Below are 25,024 nucleotides of genomic sequence, written 5' to 3'. Positions count from 1 at the left end.
TGGAACCCGAAACCCCATGTTTCTGAAGGTGGCTGTATTTGGAGATTGGACCTATAGAAGAGGCAGTTAAGTTAAAATGAGGCTTCTAGGATGGGCCTTATTTCATCTGACTGATGTCCTTCGAAGAAGAGGAGATTTGGACACAAAGAGATGGAAGATGGAAGAAAGGCCATGTGAGGACCAAGGGGATGGTGGGCATCTGCGAGCCAAGGAGAGAGGCCCCAGGAGAAACCAAAGCTGCCAACACCTGATCTTGGACTTCTGGCCCCCAGCACTGAGAGAAAATATGCAGTTTGTTACAGCAGGTGGAGCAGACTAATACACCTACCCTCTGAGCGCTCAGGCCCAGGGAGGCACATGAGATGGGAGTGTCTCTCTTAGAGCCCTGACCTGACCTATCCACTGGCCCTTTGGGCCTCTACAATGAGGACAGAGGGACATTTTTATTCCTCTTCAGATAGGGTTAACCTGAACATTACAGGGGATAGGAGAAAAGGCCCGTGGGGAGGAGGAGACAGAAGGTGCAGGAATGAGAGGACATTTGGGGATCTGGAGAGGGAGTGACAGAGGGATCGAGTGTGAGGAAGGCATTGGGACCGGAAGGAAAGAAAACACCTGTTTCTTTGGGATGGGAGTTTCTGTTTGGACTGAATCTGTTTGTGATCACGAGGATGTAAAAGTGTGTTTGGAATCGTCCCAGGTCCCTGACCCTGCCACAGAAGTCTGGGTAGAGATGGTCCCAGTTGGGGTGGCTCAGACAGTTGTGGGTAGATGGACGACATTGTGCCTGTTGCCTTTGCTCTTTCCGGAAGAAGAGAGCACAGGCGAAGTGTGTGTGGTCACTGTGGGAGAGGCTCTGGCCAGGGAAGTCACCAGCGCCAGCCAGAAGGAGGGTCTGTAGAGATGTGCAGAGTACTTGATCAGATCTGAGACTTCACAAAACACCCTGTGGTCCAAGGCCAGAAATGAGGCCGAAGTGGGGTGGATGTGCCTTCGGGGTCCCTGGCCTTGGGGGTCAGGGAAGCACCAGCATGTCTGAGGTAAGGTCACATCCTAGAGGGAGTCTTTGGCATGAAAGTAAAGCAGCTTCAACATCCCCGATGAAGGAAGGGAGTTAATGGGACCCTGACCCAGGGATGGCCAGAGTCGCTGCTGGTCTCCTGGGAGTGAATTAAAAGTAGATTGGGCTGGGGGAGGGGCAGAGGTGAACAGTAAGGAGTCTTTCCGCAGAGAAAAGGCAAACACTGTGTGCCTCAGAGGGGGAGTTCTAGAATGACAAAGACTGAGGAGAAAAATCAGTGCAGGATGAAAGAGAACTTTCCAGGGTGGATTAGGGGTTTCAGAGAAAGAACAGCTAGACAGGGGCTCAGCAGGGCAATCCCACTTCATAGCCTCATGTTTTCAAGTGAGGGAAGCCATGAGAAACCCCCACCTCCTAGTCAGAAAGGTCAGTAGCCCCCGTACGTGCTGTGTGGAGACTGAATTCTGCTTTCCAAAAATTGGCAGGGCCTGGAATCCACCCCCTATTTCTCCTTCAGACCACATGGTAACTTTCTTAGTAAAAGATTCAAGGATCTTTTGAGGCCAATGGGATACCGCACATGCATATTTCATTTTAGAAAAACACATAATGGTATGACACACGCCCTATACTCTGGTGTCATCATTCCTGCTTTGCGCGGGTGAGGAATACCTTTCCGGCTATTTTCATTGCTAGCATGTAAATGAATGAGTCACCCCGAACCCTGGTGTCATCCTTGCCTACTTTCCGAAATAGTCTTTTCCTCTGGTCCAGTTGTGTACAGGAAACACACACTTACACACCCACACACCCCAGCCAGATGCAATCTGATTTCTTCCGTTCTGCTGAAATCGGGCCTTTCCCACTGTATGTCACGTGACAATGGGGGGGGTGTTAAAAAAAAAAAATCTCCCGTTGGTGTGTGTCATCTCCTCCATGAGCCATCAGTAGAGTTGAATGCCTATAGCAAGCCAACTGCTCTGTAGATTTTGTCCTGACTATTAAACACAGAATGTGAAGAGCTAAGCATATAGAAGGAAGAGTTATTCTCTAGTTTATGTAAAGTCAGCAGTGAAAATAAAAATTGCGGCATGTACGTAGATGTTTATTTGCTTTACCTTATAGTCCTACTGCACAGCTTTGTCTTCTGTGCCAAAGTTTTTTTTTTTCTTTTTTTTCCCCAGCGATGACAATGGATTATTCCTGTAAGCAAGTGCTCTATCCATTATTAAATTGATTATTCAAATCTCATTTAAAAAAAGAAGCCAGATGGCAATTTTCCATTATTTGTTGCTACTGACAACCACCAACCCTAAACTGAAAGATTTTCCTTTTTTTTTTTCCCCCTCCTCCTCCTGGCTGAAAAGCCTGCTGCATTTCCATGCAGACTCAACGGAGATCCCATATTGGAAACAAATAGCCAATTACCAAACAAGATTGTCGTTATTGATTATTTCAGAATCATCTTTGCATTGACAGAGCTGTTGTTCTTTTGATGATTCCATAATTAACTTATCTATATTCAGGCACAATAACTTTGTTCCCCATAGTCATTCGGATGTGAGCATTATTGTTGTTATTTGGTTGTCATGACGGCAAGAAACATGTTTTTACATGTCCAGCAGCCTGGTTATTTTAAGATCCTAATAAGTATGCCTTGCTAATGAATCAGAATAACGGCGATCCTGTGAAATAATGATTTTTAAAATTCTAAGGAGGTTTAAAATCTAAATGCGAGATAATTGCTGGCACTTGTGATAATCGGGGAGTGTGTTCCTTTCACCACGTGCACTCATGTGCACACTCGTACGTGGGACCTCTTCCTCTTCTCCATGGGAGCGCAATTGTGTATTTTTATTTTGAACTTAGCCCACTCTGTGGACATGGGACTTCCCCTGGAGAACTTTTCAAAACCAGCATTTGTCAGATCATCTCATGGCTGGGGCTGTGATCCGCACGTTGATACTTTTAAGAAACGTACTGTGGGGACCCATCTTCAAATTCTTTTAGTGGCTAATTTTTAACATTTGCGTGTGTGTCAATCCGCCTCTTTCAAGGTCTTCTGCATGTGTACCAGTAGGATGTGTTTTAAGTAATGAAAACTGGGAAGGTCATACTTCTAATTGATTGGATTCTTGCAATTCAGAATGTTGTTCCTTTCAAGACTCCGACTTCACTGGTTCTTCTGGGTTCGCTGATCTTGCCAGGAGAAAGAGCGTTCAAATTACATAAGAGACACTCACGTGCCTTCAGAGACAGACTCTGCAGGCATCCAAAATGAAACCCGTGGTCTCTATAAGTTCAAGGTGATTTTTTTTTTTTTTAACTTTCTGGTTAAAAGTTAATTTCTTTGGCCTGCCAAGGAATGTAGTAAACATTTTGGTTTGTGGTGCTTAATTCAAATTCTGGCCGAAAGAATTCAGTTCTTTCCATCTCATAAAATCAGGATCGTCAAATTGGGGTAGTTCGTCTTTTGGAGGATGCCTGGTTGGGGGAGATCGGTGGCCTCCTCTCCTAGTTGTTTCTGGAGGATTTCCAAATAATTTAACAGCTAATAATCAGCTCTGAACTGAATGTACCTCACGAGCCAGTCCCCGCCACCCTGCAGAAGTAAAACACCTTTTTAGCTTCAAGAAGCACTTCCTGATAGAAGGAAGTCTTGTTAAACAGAAATACACTTCAGTTCTGCAATTCAGAATACCTATTCTGGCAATGGTAAGAAACAAAATATTAACATATAAATGCTGTAATGGTAAAAATGTGCTAGCATACGTGTTAAGTTTCTAATCAAACATTGCAAAAATGCATTAATCAGTATTTCATAGTTCATTACAGTCTGACTAATTTTGAAATCCCTCATGTAAATTGATTAAATGTCTTCTGCAGGCAGATAAATGGGCTTTTGTTTTAAGCAACCTTTACTGAGAAAACCATAATTCTCTGTGACTCAATTCTTGCACATTTGTGACTGGTGTTCCTCTAGGCTAGCTCTAGATAATGCAGAATTTTCCTCTTTGCAACTGGACCTACAAGCTGGCTGTAACATACCCTATGGGCATAAGTATTTAGTGAGCATCTGCTTTGTGCCCAAGGTTGTGCAAGGTACCGAGGGAGAAATAAGTGAAGCACGAGACACAATCCCTTTCCTTATGGATAGAGATGACTCATATATGTGAACAACTACAGGCAAAAAACATATACACTTAATCAAGACTGGATTATAAGCTTTCTTTACTTTCCAAAAATATAAACCAACACTAAATAGCTATTTTTTTTTTAAAGCAGGTTGTTATTTATTGGCAGGATTCTGGAGTTGCTTCCATGAGAATTCATAGAGAGGCCAGGAACATCTGGAACCAGAGAAACTGATGCTCTCAGGACTTTCTGTCTTTACCTTCCCCACAAGACTAGCACCTTTCCTCACGTAGTTCTGAGCTTGCCTGCCAGTGGAAGGAAGCTTACCCCAGGAGCTCTAGTTAGAAACTCCTCATAAGTGTCTCTGATGGGCTCAGCTGGTCACTTGGACCAATCACTATAGTCTATAGATTGACTCTGATTGGCTCAGCTGACTCACTTGGACCAATCATGGTGGCTGCATAAGTCTGTGATTAACTTAGCTAATGTGAGGAAAAGAACCCACAGCCTCAGACAACAGAGATGAAGGATGAGTTCAGGTGTCCTGCCACCTCTTTGGAATGTAAAGGCAGCAATGAGAGACATACACTCTTTGAAGACAGGGACTTGGTTGTAACCATGAAGGGAGCTTTAAAGTTGGGTGGGAGCAGAGCATTGGGAAATGTGCAGAGGTGGTCTGAGCATACCCAGTTGGGGAGTGGTGGGAAGATTTGACTCTGGAGGACAGTACATGTGGGGATATTAAGAAATATGGGTGGGGCACCCAGGTGGCTCTGCACCCAAGTCTGTTGGGCTTCTGCTTGTGACTCAGGTCATAGGGCTCCTGGAATTCAGCCTCATGTGGGACTCTCTGCTCAGTGGAGAGTCTACCTCTCCCTCTGCCCCGCCCCCTGTCCATGCTCTTTCTCTTAAATTAATAAACAAACAAACAAACATATAAATAAAATATTTAAGGAAAAAAAGAAATATGGGTGACAGGACTATGTGAGGCCAAATATAGTGGAACTTAGAAGCCCATCAGAAAATTTGTTCTTGAGTGGTTAGGACATAGGGAGATGTTGGCTGGTTCCAGACAGAGGAGCAGAAAGGTGATCTAAGCCAAGTTGGATAGATGTGGGTGAGAGCTAAGAGACACAGTTTGCTGAAGGCTGGTGCCCTGACCTGAGAATGAAGTAAACAGAGAATGGTCTGGGAATGGGAATACAGTGGGACAGAAAGGGTGAATCCTGGTCTTCTCCCAGAAAGAGACAGCAAAGCTAGATGTCAAAGACGGAGGGAAGTCATTGAACTTGAGAACTTTGAAGCATGAGGTATTTGGGAAAGCTATTTACCAGGGAATAATAATAGGTAGTAACTGTAAGGATAGCTCACATACAGTGAATATTTTTATGTCCCAGGCACCGTTCTATGTGTTTGCATGCATTAACTCATTTAACTTTGCCCAGTGACTCTATGGGGGAGATAGTATTATCATCGCAATTTTACAGATAATGAAATGGAGGCCCAAAGAAGAGAAGCAATGTGCTCCTAGCTACACAGGTGTTGAGTGGTGCAGCTGGTTTCTGAACCCAGGCTGGCTCCACAGTCTACTCAGAATGAGTTCAGTTGTTGCCAGGTTGAGCTTCAGGTGATACACCCGCGCTCATGCTGTCTAGGTCGGTAGGGAAAGGTTGGAAGAACTTACAGGGAGAGGGGAGGAAGGCTCAGAAGAATAAACACAATTCAGAGACTCAGTGGGATTGAGAGGTGAAAAGTAAAAGGGAAACCATATGATAATTGACTCTCTCTGCTTGACTTATTTCACTCAGCATAATCTCTTCCATCCCGTCCATGTTGCTACAAAATTTGGGTATTCGTCCTTTCTGATGGAGGTATTTGTGGAGCATAACAAAAAGCATGGAGGACATGGGGAGTTAGAGAGAAGGAGTTGGGGTAAATTGGAAGGGGAGGTGAATCATGAGAGACTATGGACTCTGAAAAACAATCTGAGGGGTTTGAAGTGGCGGGTGAGGGGAGGGAGGTCGGGTTACCAGGGGGTGGTATAGAGGGCACGGATTGCATGGAGCACTGGGTGTGGTGCAAAAATAATGATACTGTTATGCTGAAAATAAATAAATTTTTTTAAAAAGTACATGTTAAAATGGAAAAAAAAAAAAAAAGTAAAAGGGATTCTACAACCCAAACTGAGAGAGCTGAGAAAAGACATACCTATTAAGGCTGATTTGTTTGCCAAAAACGGTGTCTTCATTTAAGTGAGAGGCTTTGTACAGTCTTGCTTTTTTGACAAAAGAAAGACTAAGGGGTGCTTGCCAGTGTGGAACCTGGATCCCTGGCTCAGTGGGTTAAATGCTTCCAGGTTGTAGCAGATGGGCTTTTGCGGTAATATTTTTATTTTTTTTAAAGATTTATTTATTTGAGAGAGAGAGTGGAGTGAGAGTGTGTGAACGGGGGGAGAGGGCGAGAGAGAATCTCAAACAGACTCCCCACTCAGTGCAGAGTCCTATGTATTGCTCGATCCCACGATCCTGAGATCATGGCTTGAGCCAAAAATCAAGAGTTGGATGCCCAACTGACTGAGCCACCCGGTGTCCCTTCAGCAGAAACATAACTGGCATATGAGAATCATGAATTTGATAGAGCTCATTGTTTAGGATGAGGATAATTTTTTAAGTTAGGCACCTTTTTTTTTTTTTAAATTTTTTAAAGATTTTATTTATTTATTTGACAGAGAGAGATCACAAGTAGGCAGAGAGGCAGGCAGAGAGAGAGAGGAGGAAGCAGGCTCCCTGCTGAGCAGAGAGCCCGATGCGGGACTCGATCCCAGGACCCTGAGATCATGACCTGAGCCGAAGGCAAGCGGCTTAACCCACTGAGCCACCCAGGCGCCCTAGGCACCTTTTTTTAAGAAATAAATTTTCAAACAGATGGTTTGCCGATGGGACAAAAATGCCAAGGTAGAGTTAGAATGTTAGTTTGGGGTAACTTTGGGCCAAGGTCAGATCTCCAGTGTCCTGGCCCCAGAAAGCAGGCCCCATCCCACCTTGATTTACAGTCAGACTCTCACCTGCCTGCTTGTGCACAGTCTTTCCTTTGTGGCAGCCCCAGATGGCTTCTCACTGTTCCCAAACATGCCAGGGATTGCCCCCTACATCGAGCCTTCCATTTTTGCCACTGCCTTTATATTTATTTTTTATCAGAATCCTACCTTTCATTTACTTATTCCCAGGGTAGCAAATGCACAGGCCTACCTGGGCCATTCAGGTAATATAAATGAGTATAGTGGGTGGGCAGCAAAACTAGGGAGCACGGTAAAGATCCTAGGGAACCCGCAAGGGGATGCTTCCCTGGAAGGCAATCAAATGTAACGTATAAAATTTCTGGCTCTCCTGAGAGAATGCGAAGTCAGGCTAGGTTTGATTTTCCAGCTGTTTGCTACTTCTGTCATGTTTATGCAGCACACGGTAAGTGTCATACCCAGGTGACAATGGAGGAGTTCTTGCATTGGAGAGGGCCACTGTCTGCTGGGGAGGTGGGCAAACTTTGTGGACGTGGGCACGCATGCCATGGGAACACAGCGTGACAAGCTCTGCCTCTCCTCGAGAAAACTTTTCTGATCACCATTTCTTTCCCTCTGCACTGGAGCGGATTTCTCTCTCCAGGAGACTCTCAGTCCAAATGAAGAGGACCTTGGAGAGTAGCAGCAGCTGACATAGTTAGGGACACCTCAAGGGAAATTGAAGCTTGATGTCAAGACATGGTCTGGGACCATCAGGTTTTGTAGTTAGGTTCTCTGTTCAAAGCAAAACCCAGCACAGGATCCGACACAGGGGTCCAGATATGTGTGGGGGGCCCAGATATGTGCATGGGGGGGGGTCCAGATATGTGCGTGGTGCATCCCTCCCAGCCCGCTAGGCTGGGATCTCCGGGTTGTCACAGAGACTACACTGACTGGCCCTCCTATGGTAACACCGTGGATGGTCATCTGCATTTTACAGATAATGGAACATGATGAAAATGGCTGGTGACTGTTCTCTTTGGTCTTGGGTCCCCTGGCCTCAGCTCTGTCCCTGCCTCTGGGCTGATCCCACTCAAGCAGCTTCCTTTTTTTTTCTTAAAGATTTTATTTATTTATTTGACAGAGATCACAAGTAGGCAGAGAGGCAGGCAGAGAGAGAGAGAGAGAGAGGGAAGCAGGCTTCCCGCAAGCAGAGATCCCGATGTGGGGCTCGATACCAGGACCCTAGGGTCATGACCTGAGTCGAAGGCAGAGGCTTCAACCCACTGAGCCACCCAGGTGCCCCTCAAGCAGCTTCCTTCACTCACCTAAGACATCTCCAGAAGGCAGCCATCTGGACCAGACGCTGGGTGGAGTGGGGAAGCTCGGTCTGATCTCAGAGCTCTGGCGCATGGCAGTGGTGGTGGCCTGGCAAGAAAGCATCTGTCATCCAGAGTGGACAGTCGGGGACAGCTGTAATAGATGTCAGCTCCAAGTGCGGGGCCAGAGCAGGGAGGAGCAAAACAAGGGGCTGGAGACGGAGGTCTTCCTGATCTAGTCTCTTCAGCAGGTATGCCTGTCCTCTGAGAGAGAATATCAGGGGGAGAATCACCTGTAGGCTCAGTGGCCCCAGTCCTAAGGCCCAAATAAGCTATCAGATGCCTTCGGAGTATATGTACGAAATGCAAAGTCTAATTATGGAATACGGTGTCAGATGTTCTTTTTAAATATTATCCTTAATAAGGTCCTTTCTTTCAGCCCACAGTCTGGCAGGAGATGGTCTTTAAAGGCCCTGGAAGATCTTAACTGATTCTGCTACAGGCAGATTAAAAAATAGTTTAAAAAAAAAAAAAAGGCAAGGCAAACTGATTCTTAAACTGACCAATTTGTGCCTGACTTTTCACTCCTCTTGGCTAAGATTATTGAAGTTCAGCAGGAATGTTCTCCTCTCGCGTGTCATGACTGACGGTGCCAGCATTCACCATGAGATGCAAGTAACTTGTTGAGGTGGGGGGGGGGAGCCACAGCCCTCAGGGACGTTCATCCCTGTCACCTGGGCGGACTGACGTGGGTACACGCAGGCCAAGCCATCTCTGCAAGGGACATGTGGGAGGACAGATTTCCTTTGAACATATCCCAGGGAACCCTGGAGCCAAAATCTGCCCACCAAATGACCTCTGATTATTTTTATTTCCCTTTCAGATCCATCTGAGTAGAAAAAACTCCGTGTGGAGAACAAAGCGTCCCCAGTTTCCTTTTCTTCTTTTTCTTCGACTTTCAGTCTGATCTCTTCATTGCCAAATTCTGAGTCTATGGAAAAATTGATCCAATCTCTTCTGCGGGTCGTTAATAAAATTATGATTTCAGTTTTGTCCCCAAGGATGTTATGATGGAGAAACAACAGATATATAGTTAAACCCCTTCATTTGTCTGTCTGAAGGATGCGGATGTGCTTATATCCTAATAATTAGCTCACCGTCGTTCTCTGATGGAGGAACGCGACGCAGAGGTGAGGTTTTGTTTTTGGTGATGGGGGTTTGTTTACCTGGATTCTTCCCCAGCAAGCACTGAGTAAGCCCTGGGACGCGGGCCTCCCACATTTAAAATATTAATACATCTCAGGTGCCAAGTTACTCTCTCTGCGTGTCTCACATTCCCCTTATCCTGACATCTAAGGGAAGCTTTCATGCCACACTTGAGCGCCAAAAGCATCTTCCGGGGTAAGTGGTAACCTCAGCAGAAAGATGCCTCTCAGGTTGTCTCACGTCTTGGCAGATCGATCGTTCCGAACATGCCAGCCCTCGCTTTCTGCCTGGCTCGATGTTAGCTTCGGCCCCGCGGAGGCCATGTTGGTTCCTGTGCCCCTCTGTGGGTTTAATTCCGGAAGGAGACGATGGATTAATCAGCTTCTGGACTGGTTTCTGGGTGTGGTTTCATCAAGCTCCTGTTTGCAGTTGATGAGAACGAAGTGTGTGGGGAGGTCGGAGTGGGACAGGAGGAAGCTAAGCGGAAGGGTTAGCACCTTCTAGGACGACATCACCTGCCTCTGTTTGGGATGTCAGTCTAGTCTCAGGCTGCGGACTTATTTGGGAGGTCCTGATGGAGTGTGCAGTGCATCTAGGTCAGGTTAGATACTTCTGCTTTCTGTGCAGGGCAGATGGGTGCATTCTTGGATACAGAGTATCGCAAACATTCCTTGCTCTGGCCCATCCACTGCCCGCCATACTGTTGTTTTTCAGAGGGTAACAACTCTTCAATTTCCTTCCAGCAAAGGACCCTTCCCCTTATCCACTGTGGATAGCCTTAGTAGGCCTATGGACAAGGTGCCCTGCATCCCACCCAGGGCAGGGGTGAGTGTGTGGCCCCAACCTAACCAATTACACTTGCTCTTGGGATTTGGAACCTTAAGCAGGGTGACTCAAGAACAGAGTGGGGAAGAAATCAGCACAGAGTTTTTTCAAAGGCTGTGCTCAGATGGGGCATGGTGTTGTCCCTGCTACTGAGCCTCGGGATTCACCCTGGTCCTGCCCTTTGGTGAGCCTGGTTCTACAACCTCCCTTTGTGATTCTGGAATCTGGAGCTGATCCACAGTATTCTGGAACATTCTTCTTCTAAGAGTTGATTCCAGTCACTGACAACTGACCATTCTATGACTAATACAAATATTTTAAGAGTCTGTGGCAAGCCTTTGTGGAATATTTTTTGTTTGGGGGATAGGAGTGGGAGGGGCTCATATTACTAGTCAGTCTCCAGCACAACAAAATCCACCTGTGAGGGAGGAGGACTGGCTAGTGGGATTGGAAAAAGTGTGTTAGATTGTCAAAGAGACCATTTCCGTATGCTGATGATAACGATTACTGCCATAGTGGGTGATACCTGATCTCCGATTGTGTGGTCGGCTTTGTGCTAAGGACATGATATGAAAAATATTTTCAGTCTAACAAAAACCTTTTATCGTTGCTTTATGGTTTATGACATTAAGCACCACCCCATTTTGTGGATGAGAAAATCGAGACCCAGAGATGAAGTAATTTGAGTAAAGTCACCATGGAAGTGGTGGGGCTGGGGCTTAGACCCTGGTTGGCTCTCTGCCAGGCTCTTGGTCCACTATTTAATTTTCCTGCATTGATTTTCACGTTTCTCTTTAAGCCTGTTCAGTGGTTCTCAGCTAGGGATGATTCTATTCCCCAGGGCATGTTTGTCCCTGGGCAGAGACATTTTGGCTGTCCAGCCAGGAGAGGGGACTGCTATCAGCATCTGGAGGGTATAGGGCAGGGAAGCGGCAAAGCGTCCTGAAATTCACAGGACAGCCCCCGAAGACAAAGAACTTTCCAGTCCCTCATTGTTGATAGAGTTGAGGCTGAGAAGGATTTCCTCCGCACAATTTGACCAAAACAAAACAAAACTGTTGAAATCCAGTGAGGGGGAGGACTGTTTTCTTTGTAGTCCCATGTCTGCATCTCCCCAATCTTCTTTCCTCTTTCCTTTCCTTTCATTTTTACCCCCTCCCTGTTGTTTGGAGAACAACGCAAGCCTGGTCTCCTCCTCCCTTCTTCCCGCCCCTTTCCTTCAGCCGTTAGCCACTTTCGAAATGTTTTCGCTGGCTTGGAGTCATTCAGCCACTGCTTATTAATAATTTCCCCTTGGCATCTGCTGCCGCCTCCGTGTTAATGGCTCGGATCGGAGCGGGGCCCGCTGTGAGGAGGACTGCTTCGTGTCAGGCGTCTGCTCGTCCAAGGGGTTAACCTCACGTTTGCTGCCCGGGAAGAGGCCTAACTAGGTGGAAGGGAGCTCAGTGCTTGTGGATCACACTGCAGGGCTAAACGCACCGAAGGAGCCGTTGGGATCTCTCAGATAAATAAATATGCTTTTCCGAAATTGTCTAAAGCTTTATTTATAGAGGGGCCCAAATGGCTTGGAAGGGATCTACTTAAGAAGCTCTTAGCTCTTCTGGCAATCCTCAGAGTCGTATGAAACCGTTTATGGTTGTTTTCTCTGCCTTAATGATGTTGTGAGGAGAGCCAAGATGGCCCTACCCTAAGGGTGGGAGCATGGGGGAGGACGCCTGGTCTCCGCCTGACTCCTGCTTGTCCTCAGCCGTGACATCTGCCCAGCCCTGGGCCATCACCTTGGGGGCTGTGGGAGAGGTGGGCACCTGCCGCCCCGTGAGAGCTGCTCTCCGTCTCCTGGGGGAGTGCAGGCCAAGGGCTGGGGTGGCCACCAGAAGACTCTCATTGGCCAATGCATTCATAAAGCCACTCTCTTAGGAGATTCCAAAAATCCTGATTTCTTGTTTTGATTTTTTTTTTCTTTTTGTAAAAGAGAATACTTGGCAGCCTTGGCTCAACCACACCCCATGGCATCAGCGGCCCCCTTCAGCCCTGCCACTGCCTATGTCCTCAATCAGGCCCCTGCACTGAACGCACTGCCTAGCCCACACCGGAGCCCAATCTGTGATCACTGTCCTAGAGAAGCAGTGTTGGCCCTAGCCACCCATCGGGAATCGTTAAGGAACAACAACAGCAACAACAATGGCAAATAAAAGAAGAGAAGGATCTCCTGATTCAGGAGTTAGGATAGATGGTGAGGCTGGAAGGGACAGAGAGCATGTTGGCCTGAGGGCTCAGGAAGGCAGGGGAGCTGGTGCTTGAGCGCTGTGTCGTTGAGGATGGGAGTCCAGGAAGGAGGGCTCTGGGTGGGGCTAGGGGGGTCAGGAAAGGGCAAAGGGGACAAAGGGGAGAAGGCAGGGATGGGCTGGGCTTGCTGATGGACCCACCTGCTGGAGAAGGGTGGTGTAGGGGAAGAATGACACAGACTCAATGACCAGGGGAGTTCCGTATTGGTCCCAAATCCCGGAAGCCCTGGAGGATACCCCAGTATGGTCTCTGATTTCTGCTCTTCACGGCGTCCTTCCTCTTTCTTTGCTTGGCTTGAGCAAGGATAAGGTCTTGAGTTTCCTGCTGCTGAGGAGTTACTCCAAATCCAAGGGTCCCGGAGAAGAGAGACTTCTCTGTCTGGTGGTGACTCTACCTGTTCGGGAACAGCCATTGGAAATTCTGAGTTAAGAGATGATTAGGATGTTCTCATCGACCCAACTGCCCTCTTAGTCTGCTGCATAACAACACGTATCAGTGGAGAGTTTAGCTGTTTCTGGACTTAGTCCTGGTGCTGCTAGCTCAGGACCTGGGCACTGCTTGAATGCAGTCGTATAGGACCGCCCATGGGGAGCTAGACTCTCCAGATACCTGTCATTCAAGGGTGACATGTCTAGTTTCTCCTTCAAATTCTTGCACTTAGAAATGATCTACCTCTGAAGCAAGCTCCCCCTTTCTCCTTCCTTCCTTCCTTCCTTCCTTCCTTCCTTCCTTCCTTCCTTCCTTCCTTCTATTTTTCATCAGCCAAACCACATGTGTTAGGCTTCATGCAGTCATTTTCTTGGCAAACTTATTATTTATAAAATTCTTACAGTGTGGGAATCCAGGGGAGGGCACTTGGAATCCATATGGACAGGCAGAGGGGGAGAACGTTGTTTCTCTGATGGTTTGTGCCGTAGAATAGAGCACAGTGTGAGAAAAGACCTTTTATGGACTGGGATCAGGGGGGTGACAGTCAAAAAAGAGGCTTGCCAACCTGCAAAACAGTTCATGAAGGTGGGAACCCTCAGAGCCCCAGAACCTGCTGGGCCATGAAGGGGGCAGACAGTGTATCCAACACACGAGCAGCCTGGTGTAGCGTCTCCGTGTCCGAGGCTACAAGGAATGTGTGTGGGATTTCAGAGATTATTTTTGACTGGGGCAAAATAAATTGTATGTTCCAGGATTTGAATAGATTAAAAACATTAAAAAAAATGTTCTGCTTCTGTTTCTATTGTATTTTTACTTTATTGCTGGTGATTTCTCCTTTGACTTGCTAACGGGAATGTATTTTTTTCTTGGTACTGCCATTACCTCTTCCTGCTACTTTCCAGGTCACTAATTTTTCTGCTTAGAGTTCATTCTGTTTAGACTGATATGCTGTCTCTTTTAATGAGGTTATTTCTGGGTTATTAGCCTTCCTGTTATATGATACCTTATGTGGAGGCCCTAATTGATGTAAATCAAACACAGCTTGCAGAAAAAAATCAAAGTCATTCTTCAGATACTTGGTGGATCTAGGGGCATCTCAGGATTTCAGTATTTAAAACTACTTCTTCAACAAGAGGTTACATGTAGCTAATAACACAAATAAATCCTTTCTTATTCGTAAATTAGCAGGTTCAAAGAAGTGGAAATTGAAAGAGAGCATTGGCATTTTGGTTTGCTGAATAAGCTTTAGACAGAAATTAGACTGAAAAGAACCGAGTGGGAGGGGTTTAACTGTACAGTTCAATAACCTTGCCAACATATTTTTATTAAGGCATTCTTACATAAGCCATTAAGTTTTAGGTTAATTTTTACAGATATTTTCCGGGCCGCACTTAACGAAGAGGGGTAAGATGAAGCAAAAGAAAGCATTTCCTCTAGAGCTCGCAGAGTTCTCCCGGCTCAGCTCCACTCGGGAGGGATTTGGGGGGCTATGTGGTCGTCAGAGGGGCCTGTCGTTATGTTCACATTAGCAAGAGGAGGAGGTGGTTTTTTTTTTTTTTTTTTCCCCTTATTTTGCTCCTGGACATTAGCTCTGTCATGGGAGATTCTCACGTGCAGGCATATTATTTTTATCTTGAAAGAAAGAAAAATATGGTTTGCTCTCCTTTTTCCTTAAGGTCTTATTCATTCATTATGTTCCCTGCCTGTCTTGGAGAGAAATTGCTCTCCGCCTGGAAAGGTGTGGCCGGCTCAGAGCTCTCCAGTAGGAGCACTTGGGAGCTGGCTTGTCCATGGAGCTGGGGACTCTTGGTGGATGCGGGGTTGTACTTGGACGAGTGGGGGCTGAGTATCACCCAGAGGCCACACCCACTCGGGGTGGTGTTGGTAGAACAGAAGGTATAGGGGCGTGGGGGACCAGAACCACTGGGTTAAATGCCAGTTCTGTCCCTGAATAACCATGGGATGCTAGAGTAGAGTCTTACCTGGCGATTAAAGCTCAGAAACTCCCAGGTGAACCCACCAGACCCAGCTCTCTAGATACCCCAAGTCATCTGGAGTTGCTCACTGCCTCACCTCTCCCAAGGCACTCCCTGGTTTGGCCAAATGAGCATATCTCCTGGGCAAGTTGTTTCAGGAGGAGGCATGCATGTGGATAAAAGCAACATGTCCACTGCCAGGCATCATGTACAGTATTTGCTCTAGGGTCTGGGCAGTGAGAAGCGCGGAAGTCTGAGCAGGACCAGTGGCACCGTCCAGATGACTGTGATCCAGCCTCCCAGGCAGTGGATGTTTGGTCCCCAGGCACCTTGGCGACCACACTGAGGTCAAGACCTGCGATGCTTCCTTTCTGCAGCCCTGAACCATCTCTTCCCCCAGCGTGCATAGGCGGAGAGAATGTGGAGAGGCTCTGTGCCGTCATCAAGGTTGTGGGCTTTGTCCCGGGAGGGAGCCAGCTGCCTGTGGGCCACTTAGTGGGGTGTTGGTGCCTGGGCATGGGCCGCTTCCATGTCCCATCGGGATGCACCCCAAGTTACATGTGCCCCTGGTCCCGCCTGCCTGGAGGCCAGAGGGCGATCCGGTTCCAGGCTGGCTCTTCAGAGGGCAGGAGAGCCTGGCTCCTCCAATTTTGTCTGATCTCTTTATGTATTGATAGTAACCTTCTGTCATAGGTCTTCAGTTTCTGGAAAAAACACTCAGAACTGGTATCATCGAATCATGGAGAATGACAGAGGGATTCCAAGTCCCTCCACTATGATGTTGTCCATGACTACGACTCCCAGCCCATCCACCTGTGCTGCTGCCCACAGAGGCTCCATCCACACACACAGCCACGTGTGCACACACTGCGTGTGCACCCAAGGTGGTATGGGATGTACAAGGCACAATCACGCCACACATCTCACATATGCACTCGCATGAAACAGCCCACCACACAAATAACACACACACACACACAGGGTATGTGTAGCCATACAATGTACACTCACATGCAGCACCCCTGCTTACACTCATAACCTCCCCACAACCACACACAACCACCCAACACCTGTAACATGGACATAACAACATGCGTTGCAGCATGTGCAATGTGCATGTGCACACACACACACACACAGAGTCAACGCACTTCAGGAAAGTGAATGTGCAAGAAAAACTCGAAATGCTAGCAGGAGTCATCTTCTGAGGGTGGTATTTTGGGCAAGTGTCAGTTTCATTGTGGTTCTTCTCTGCATTGTCTCAATATCCTGCAAGGAACAGGTATCGATTATAACTTTAAAGAAGGATCACCCTTTTGTAAGTCAGTGGTTCCTTCCGGTGGCAGCCCCAGGTGCCCGTGGATCAGTGGCCTGATGCCCATCATGTTGGGATCCTGGCAGAGGAAGGAGACGGTGACCTGGCCTATCCAGGGGTTTTCTGAGAGGGTATCACTCAGCCCTGGGCCGCTCCATCTGCCTGTCCCCAAAGCTAATTCAGCTCCAGGGATGCCAGGATAGGGTGTCCCAGGCTCTGGATCCCTGCAGGGCCTCTGGATCACTCCTACCACCCTATCCTGGCTCTCGCGACTCTCCCACCACTTCGTTTCATTGAAGCTCTTAGAGTGTCCTCTGTCCTCTCATTGACCTTTGAGAATGTGCCTTTTACTGGCTCGAGGTTGTTTTTATTTCTGTGTCTGGATTCAACAGACCCTCAACTGGGGACAGGCACCAATTTCCGACCCTGGATTTCAGTAAGTAGTCAATCTCCAGCTGTGAATCAGGCACTGGGCTAGGCTCTAGGGATATGGCAGTAGATCAGGGGAAAAGCAGGCTTTGAACTACCGAAATATATTCACTGCAGAGGGCTGACCTGATGATGTTCAGAGACTGAATATTAGCCACACTGATGCATCATCTTCAAACAGAATTGCAGATAGGGATGGCACACTTTGTCTCCCACATCACCTCCAAGAGCTGAAGTGCACAAACGAGTAGGCATTCACGTTCTGGCTTTATAATTTGTTTTGTTTCCTCGATACCTCCATGGGTCTTCTGGACTCCCGGAGCCACACAGCTCACCTTCCAAAAACAACCCAGATTCCTTGAGAGGTAAATATTGCCTTGGTAACTTGAGACCTTCCTAGATCCCTGCTACCTTTCTTGGGGGCAGTGATGCCAGGTAGTGATTCTAGAAGGAGCAAAGGTGTAGGAGCTGAATAAGCATTTTTGTGTGACAATCATGAGGTGAGACACCTGGACAAGAGACTTTAATGCTAGGGTTTCCAACACTAGTACAATAGTGGTTTCAGGACGGTACAATGCTAATTCCAGGGTGGCCGGCTTCCCTCTTGGAGTGAGTCTCACATGTGGTGTCTGTCTCCGTGGGGTCAGCAAAAGCTCTATGATGAGTAAAAAATTAGGTTTCCTGTGTTGCCTCTGTTTCCTCAGAACCCAAGGAGATGATGGATTTGGGGGGCATGGTGCCGGTGATTTCATAAACAAGGAGTGGAAGTGTAACTAACAAGGAGACTCACACACGTGGCTCTATTCACCACTGGATTTTGGTGGTTTCAGGGCACAGGGACATTGAAACTGGAGCCTGAGGTGTATGTAATGGTGGGTGAGCAAAGGTGGGGTGAGATAAGTGTTTGATCCAAAGGAACAGTGTGTGTGGAAACCCCAAGGCAGGAGAGGACATCCAAGGAGACAGGTGGTGACAGAAAGGAGAGACGGTGAGTCCACACAAGCCAAGACTGGAGGGCTGAGGCAGCATGCGGATCAGAAGGCCTTATCCGGCTTTGGTGTTTATGTACCAGGCAACTGAAGACGTGACAGCTATGTTCTAAGCATGTAGTCAGCAGAGTCTGAGGTATTAAAAAATACGAAAAAAAAAAAAATACCCCACCCCACCTGTGCTCAACATCTCTTTGCCTCCAGGTGGAGTCCCCACTCTTGTTGGCCTGACCTGTGTTCCAGAGGGCTGACCCCCTCCACCTCCAGCTGGCGTCCTCTTGGATCTGTCCAGGGGTGCTCCAGCAGGAGGCTAGAGGATGAAGTGAGTGAGGGTTTGCTTAGGGTCCTGGCTCTCTCTATGTAGCCATGTTCTTCCCGGCCCCAGGTTCCTGTAATGGCTTCTTCTTGCCTCCTTAGCTCAGCCAATGGGAAGCATCCTGAAGGCCCCCATGGTATCCCAGCATGCTGACCTCACCTTTGTGAACAGGTCCTCAAAAGTTAGTTGAGCTGGTATGCTGTTTCCTGCAGGTACCCACCTACTGGCCTGAGGAATAAGGACCAGGGCATTTGCATATCTCTCCTTGGTCAAAGCCTTTCTCAACCCTCAAAACCACTATATTTCATGTTGTGGTCTCAGTCCCCTGCTCAGTTTCACACTCTTAGTCCATTCCTATAGCAACCATTGCCAGCCCTCTGCCCTGCCCTTTGTAGTTGGGTGCAGTCTTGGGATCAACTCCCAATTTCCAGCAATCACTTTTTTGTTGTTTTGCCTGAGGACTTTCTCTGGCCATCAGAGTCTACTTTGCTCCCATCACCGGCCAGAAGTACCAGGTAATGAATACGTCCTTTCAGCAGCCTTTGAACTAAGATAGACAGGAGCTGGTGCATAACTACTCCAGCTCCCTCATCCCTCCAGTGAGATATCCTGGGGCATAGGGTTTCTTTGTAGGATTTAACTCCCCCTACCCATGATGGAAGCTGGCTTGACATTGTACCTCTCTCACTGACTGCCTTCTTATCCCTTCTACTTCCTCTTTCCCCTGTTTTTGAAGATCAGTTCTTAATTTTATCTCACACTCCCTTTTGTGGAAACTAATAAGATGGGTTTGTCTCTAAGCAAACACAGTATTGTATTTACTTCTATGCTTTATAAAATTGATATTACATTGCCTGACATTTTCTGTAACTTGTATCTGCTCTCCCTTGTGTTTGCTAGATTTACTCATAATGGTATCCATTTTTTTTATTCGTTCACTTTTCACTGCTGCATTATATCCCAGAGTGGAAGTAGTCATTCTCTTTGATGAGCCCATAAACATTTCTTTTGATTTTTGAAGAAATACTGCTATGGGTATTCTTATATTCATATTTTTATATATCTCTGTACAGGGTTTTCTTGGCTAAAAAACTAAGAGTAGAATTGTTGAGTTTGAGGGGAATGCAAATTTTCAAATTTAGTTGTTCCCTAGCATGGTTGTATCAAGTGATATGCTGTATCATTTAATATTTTGTGATTCCTTTTGCCCTCTATCCTGCCAACACTTGATATTGTCAGACTTTCTAACTCCTTTCTTTTTACTGGAAGGTGTCATTATAGTTTCAAATTGCATTTCCTTGGTTAGTAAGAGGTAGAGCATCATTCATATGTATGGGAGTCATTTTATGTGAATGGCTGGTTTACAGTTTTTCTTTGGAGTTGATTTTGTTCTCTTTTAAATTTTTTTAAAAAACCTTCCAATATTCTGTGGATAATTATTTGTTGATTAGACATATATTAAACAAATACTAGAAATAGCTTCTAGCCTGTGGCTTACCTACTCATCTTTTTATGGTGTCTTTGAATGAACAGAAGCATTATCACATTTTTTTAAAGATTTATTTATTTATTTGAGAAAGAGAGAGAGAGCCTGTGGAGAGGGGCAGAGGGAGAGCGAGAGAGAGAATATCAAGTAGACTCCATGCTGAGCAAGGAAGCTGACATTGGGTTCAATCTCAAAACCCCAAGATTCTGACCTGAGCCAAAATCAAAAGTCAGACACTTAACCAACTGAGCCACCCAGGCACCCTGAAGCATTATGGAATTTTAAAGATGGAAACCATGGTATGATGTGGCTGTGCTTTTATAAAGGATTCTTTAGTTCTTTTTGATGAATGGGCTGGGAAGTGGTTCAGACAAAATTGGTAGAGGAAAATCTCACTGATTATAACAATTGAAAAGGAGAAGATGGTCGTTTGAAGTAAAGAGAAGACAATCAAAATAGAGAGTAATTAGATACCTCCAAGAGATATCTTAGAGAGGAATTTATGGGATTTTAGAGATAGATGAGAAAGACTCTATGGTGACTAATATAACATAATAAAATAAAGAAAATTAATTGCCTCATAACAAAAAGAAGTTAATGTTAAAACTGACTATTTAGAGTTCAGGTCTCAGACAAGATGGGGTAGCAGGGTCCAGACTTGTTTTCCTATCTGAAAAAAAGAGACAAAATATGTATTTTAAAAAATTGCATTGACTATTCAGCAATAGAAAACCCAGATTCCTAAGACATCTCTCAGGAAGAAAGTAAATGAGATGATTCCTAAATAAGATACCCCAGCTTGCTGCACCGGAAAGTGTTCCAGGACATAGTCAAGGGAAAGAGAACTGCAAGGCACAATGGACAAATCTCAGATGTAATCAGAGATCTCACACCCCTTTCTCATTAATTGATAAGAGAAGTTGAGGGAAAATCATTAAGGATATAGAAGATTCAAACAGTTCTACCAACCAATTTTATGTGATTGGCATCTATAAAACACTTGTCAAATAAGAACACACTTTTTAAGTGTACATGAGACTTTACCAAGACAGAATATATACTGGACCACAACAATAAACCTGATGAATGTTGGGGGATTTGGAGCATGTCAAATATATGTTCTCCAACCACAAAAGTAAATTAGAAATAACAACAGACAAGTATGTGAAAGATCTCCCAGTATTTGGAAAATGAACAACATAGTACTGAGTAATCTGTTTGTCAAAAAATAAAAATAGAAAGATGGAAGGATTTTGAACTGAATGGAATAAAAGCACAGTATATGAATGTTTGTGAGAAACTGATTAAAGCAGCATTTAGAGGGAAATTTGTAGCACTAAACAATTATATTTAGAAAATAAGAAATATCTCATACATATTATCTCAGTTTTCAGCTTAAGAAGGTAGGAAAAGATCTTGATGAAGTCCCAAAAGTTCATTTTCGCTTTTGTTTCCTTTGCCTCTGGGGACATATCTTGAAAGAAGTTGCTGTGGCTGATATTGAAGAGCCTATGTTCTCCTCTAGGATTCTGATGGATTCTTGTCTCACATTGAGGTCTTTTATCCATTTTGAGTTTACCTTTGTGTACGGTGTAAGAGAATGGTTGAGCCTCATTCTTCTACATATAGCTGTCCAATTTTCCCAGCACCATTTATTGAAGAGACTGTCTTTTTTTCCACTGTATATTTTTTCCTGCTTTGTCGAAGATTATTTGACCATAGAGTTGAGGGTCCATATCTTCTGGACTCTCTAATCTGTTCCACTGGTCTATGTGTCTGTTTTTATGCCAGTACCATGCTGTCTTGGTGATCACAGCTTTGTAGTAAAGCTTGAAATCAGGTAACGTGATGCCTCCAGTTTTATTTTTGTTTTTCAACATTTCCTTAGCTATTGGGACTTCATCAAGATCAAAAGCTTCTGTACAGCAAAGGAAACAGTCAACAAAACAAAGAGGCAGCCCACGGAATGGGAGAAGATATTTGCAAGTGGCAGTATGGACAAAAGGTTGATATCCAGGATCTATAAAGCACTTCTCAAGCTCAACATACACAAAACAGATAATCATATCAAAAAATGGGCAGAAGATATGAACAGATACTTTTCCAATGAAGACATATAAATGGCTATCAGACACGTGAAAAAATGTTCATCATCACTAGCCATTAGGGAGACTCAAATTAAAGCCACATTGAGATACCACCTTACACCAGTTAGAATGTATAAAATTAGCAAGACAGGAAACAACATGTGTTGGAGAGGATGTGGAGAAAGGGGAACCCTCTTTCACTGTTGGTGGGAATGCAAGTTGGTGCAGCCACTTTGAAGAACAGTGTGGAGATTCCTCAAGAAATTAAAAAGAGAGCTTCCCTATGACCCTGCCATTGCACTCCTGGGTATTTACCCCAAAGATACAGATGTAGTGAAAAGAAGGGCCATCTGTACCCCAATGTTTATAGTAGCAATGGCCACGGTTGCCAAACTGTGGAAAGAACCAAGATGCCCTTCAATGGACGAATGGATAAGGAAGATGTGGTCCATATACACTATGGAGTATTATGCCTCCATCAGAAAGGATGAATACCCAACTTTTGTAGCAACATGGACGGGACTGGAAGAGATTATGCTAGGTGAAATAAGTCAAGCAGAGAGAGCCAATTATCATATGGTTTCACTTACTTGTGGAGCATAACAAGTACCATGGAGGACATGGGGAGATGGAGAGGAGAAGGGAGTTGAGGGAAATTGGAAGGGGAGGTGAACCATGAGAGACTATGGACTCTGAAAAACAACCTGAGAGTTTTGAAGGGGTCGGGGTGGGAGATTGGAGGAACCAGGTGGTGGGTATTGGGGAGGGCATGTATTGCATGGAGCAATGGGTGTGGTACAAAAACAATAAATACTGTTATGCTGAAAAGAAAAAAAAGTTAAAAAAAAAAAAGACACCTTTGGGACTGCAGTAACAAAATCCAGACTGTGGGAAACTCCAGGACAATTACCTAATTTCTTCATGAACAGAGAAAAAAAAGTGAGAGAGAGGCAGCCTATAGATGAGAGAAAACTTAAAGGACATGTCAACCAATTATAAGAAGTGTGGATCCTGATGCAAACAAAAGAATTGCTAAAAATTTACAGTTCAAGGAAGGGAAAATACTGTTTGGATATTTAATGATACTAAGAAATTATTGCCATTTATTAGGTGTGATAATGGTATTATCATATGGCAAAGAAAGATTCCTAAACTTTTGAGATAAATAGAAACATCTGTAGATGAAATGATATTTCAACTTGTATTTATTTTTTTCAAATAATCCTGGCAGTGGTATAAAGTAGGTAGGGATAGACACCTAATATTGATCATTGTTTATACTGGTTGAAGATAAATTAATTTCATTCAGCTATTCTTAATACTTCTACATTTGTTTGTAAACTCTGTGATAAAAAAAATTCTAAGAAAAAAAAAAAGAAAGCTGGAAAAGAAAAACAAATGAAACTCAAAGTAAGCAGAAGAAATGAAATAATACAAATCAGAGCAGAAATCAATGAACCCCAGGATAACAGAAAAAGAATACAAAAAAATAAATGGAACAAAACCAGTTTCTCTGAGAAGCTGAATAAAATAGTAAATCCTCAGTTATTCTGGTCTGGAAACAAAAGAGCAAAGGGAGTAATTAAGGCAGTAATTATCAATAACAGAACTGAAAGTACACTTTCTATAGGTATTAAGAGTTAATAAAGGACAATTATATATAACTATATATATATAGTTATATTACTATATATATAACTATATTGCTATTACTATATATAACTATTATATAACTATATTATATGTATATATAACTATATTACTATTACTATATATATACTATATATATAACCATATATATATAACCATATGTATTACTATTATACTATATATAACCATATATATTACTATTACTATATATATACTATATAGTATATATACTATATATATACTATATACTATATATACTATATATATAACCATATATACACACTATATATATAACCATATATATTACTATTACTATTACTTTTAGTATATATATAACTATATATAGTTATATATAACTATATATAGTAATATAACTATATATACTATATAAAAATTATATATAACTATATATAAATTATATATATTTAATATATAATATAGAATAATATATATATTTATTTATATATATATTTAAATATATAAATAACTATAAATAAGTTCATCAACTTAAATAATTTTCTAAAAAGACACAAACCACCAAATATTACTCAGGAAGAATTAGATAGCATGAATAGCCCTATATCTATTAAAGAAAATTTAAGTTAACAATCTTTCCATTAAGAAAATTTCAGACCATCCAGTTTCACTTGTGAGATCTATTGGGAATTGAGGGAAGAAATGGTACTAACTGTACACAAGTGTCTGTACAAAATGGAAGAGGAGAGGATGCTTCCCAACACATTCCATAAGACCAGAATGACCCTCATACTATAAAACAGACAAGAGGATAAGATAATTAGAGTCCAATACTCTTCATGAACATAGTTGCAAAGGTTATTGAATTCTTTTCATTAAATAGAATTCAAAACTATAAAGGGTACTACATCATGAGGAGAGATTTGGGATACATTGAGTAAAGCAGTATCGAGGGAGGGATTTTTGTAGTGGGAGACTTAATTGTGTCTAAATATTTAACTAAATACTTAAAGGGAACCACCCACAGAGGGAATAGCGGATGGCCCAATCTTTTCTAGCGTGGAGCTTCTCAACCCTGGTTGTGCATTCAAATTTCCTGGAGAACTTTGAAAAAATGCCCATGCCCCAGCCACTGTCTCTATCCCTCCCCACCCTCCTCCCTAAGCCTCACTCCCTCCTGGAATGAGTCTGGGGTTCCTTCCTTCCTTTATTCCCTTTATTCCTCCCTCCCTCTTTCACTCTCTCTCTCTCTTTCTTCCTCCCTCCCCTCCTTCCTTACCTGTTTCCTTCCTTCCTTTCCTCCTTTCTTTCTTTCCTTCTTTCTTTTACATAAAAGCTCACCAAGTATTCAAATGTGCAGCCATGGTTAAGAACCATTGTCCTTGGGGGATGGGCTAAATGAGTGAAGGGGAGTGGGAAGTACAGACTTCCCGCTATGGAATGAATAAGTCACAGGAAAAAAAAGGCACAGCATGAGGAATATAGTCAATGATACTGTAATAGTGTTGTATGGTGACAGATGGTAGCCTACACTTGTGGTGAGCAGAGCATAATGTACAAACTTGTCGAATCACTATACTGTAC

This window comes from Mustela nivalis (assembly GCF_964662115.1).
Source record: "Mustela nivalis genome assembly, chromosome: 18".
Taxonomy (NCBI): Eukaryota; Metazoa; Chordata; class Mammalia; order Carnivora; family Mustelidae; genus Mustela; species Mustela nivalis.
The sequence above is the reverse complement of the archived record's forward strand: the minus strand, read 5'-3'. Positions refer to the sequence as shown.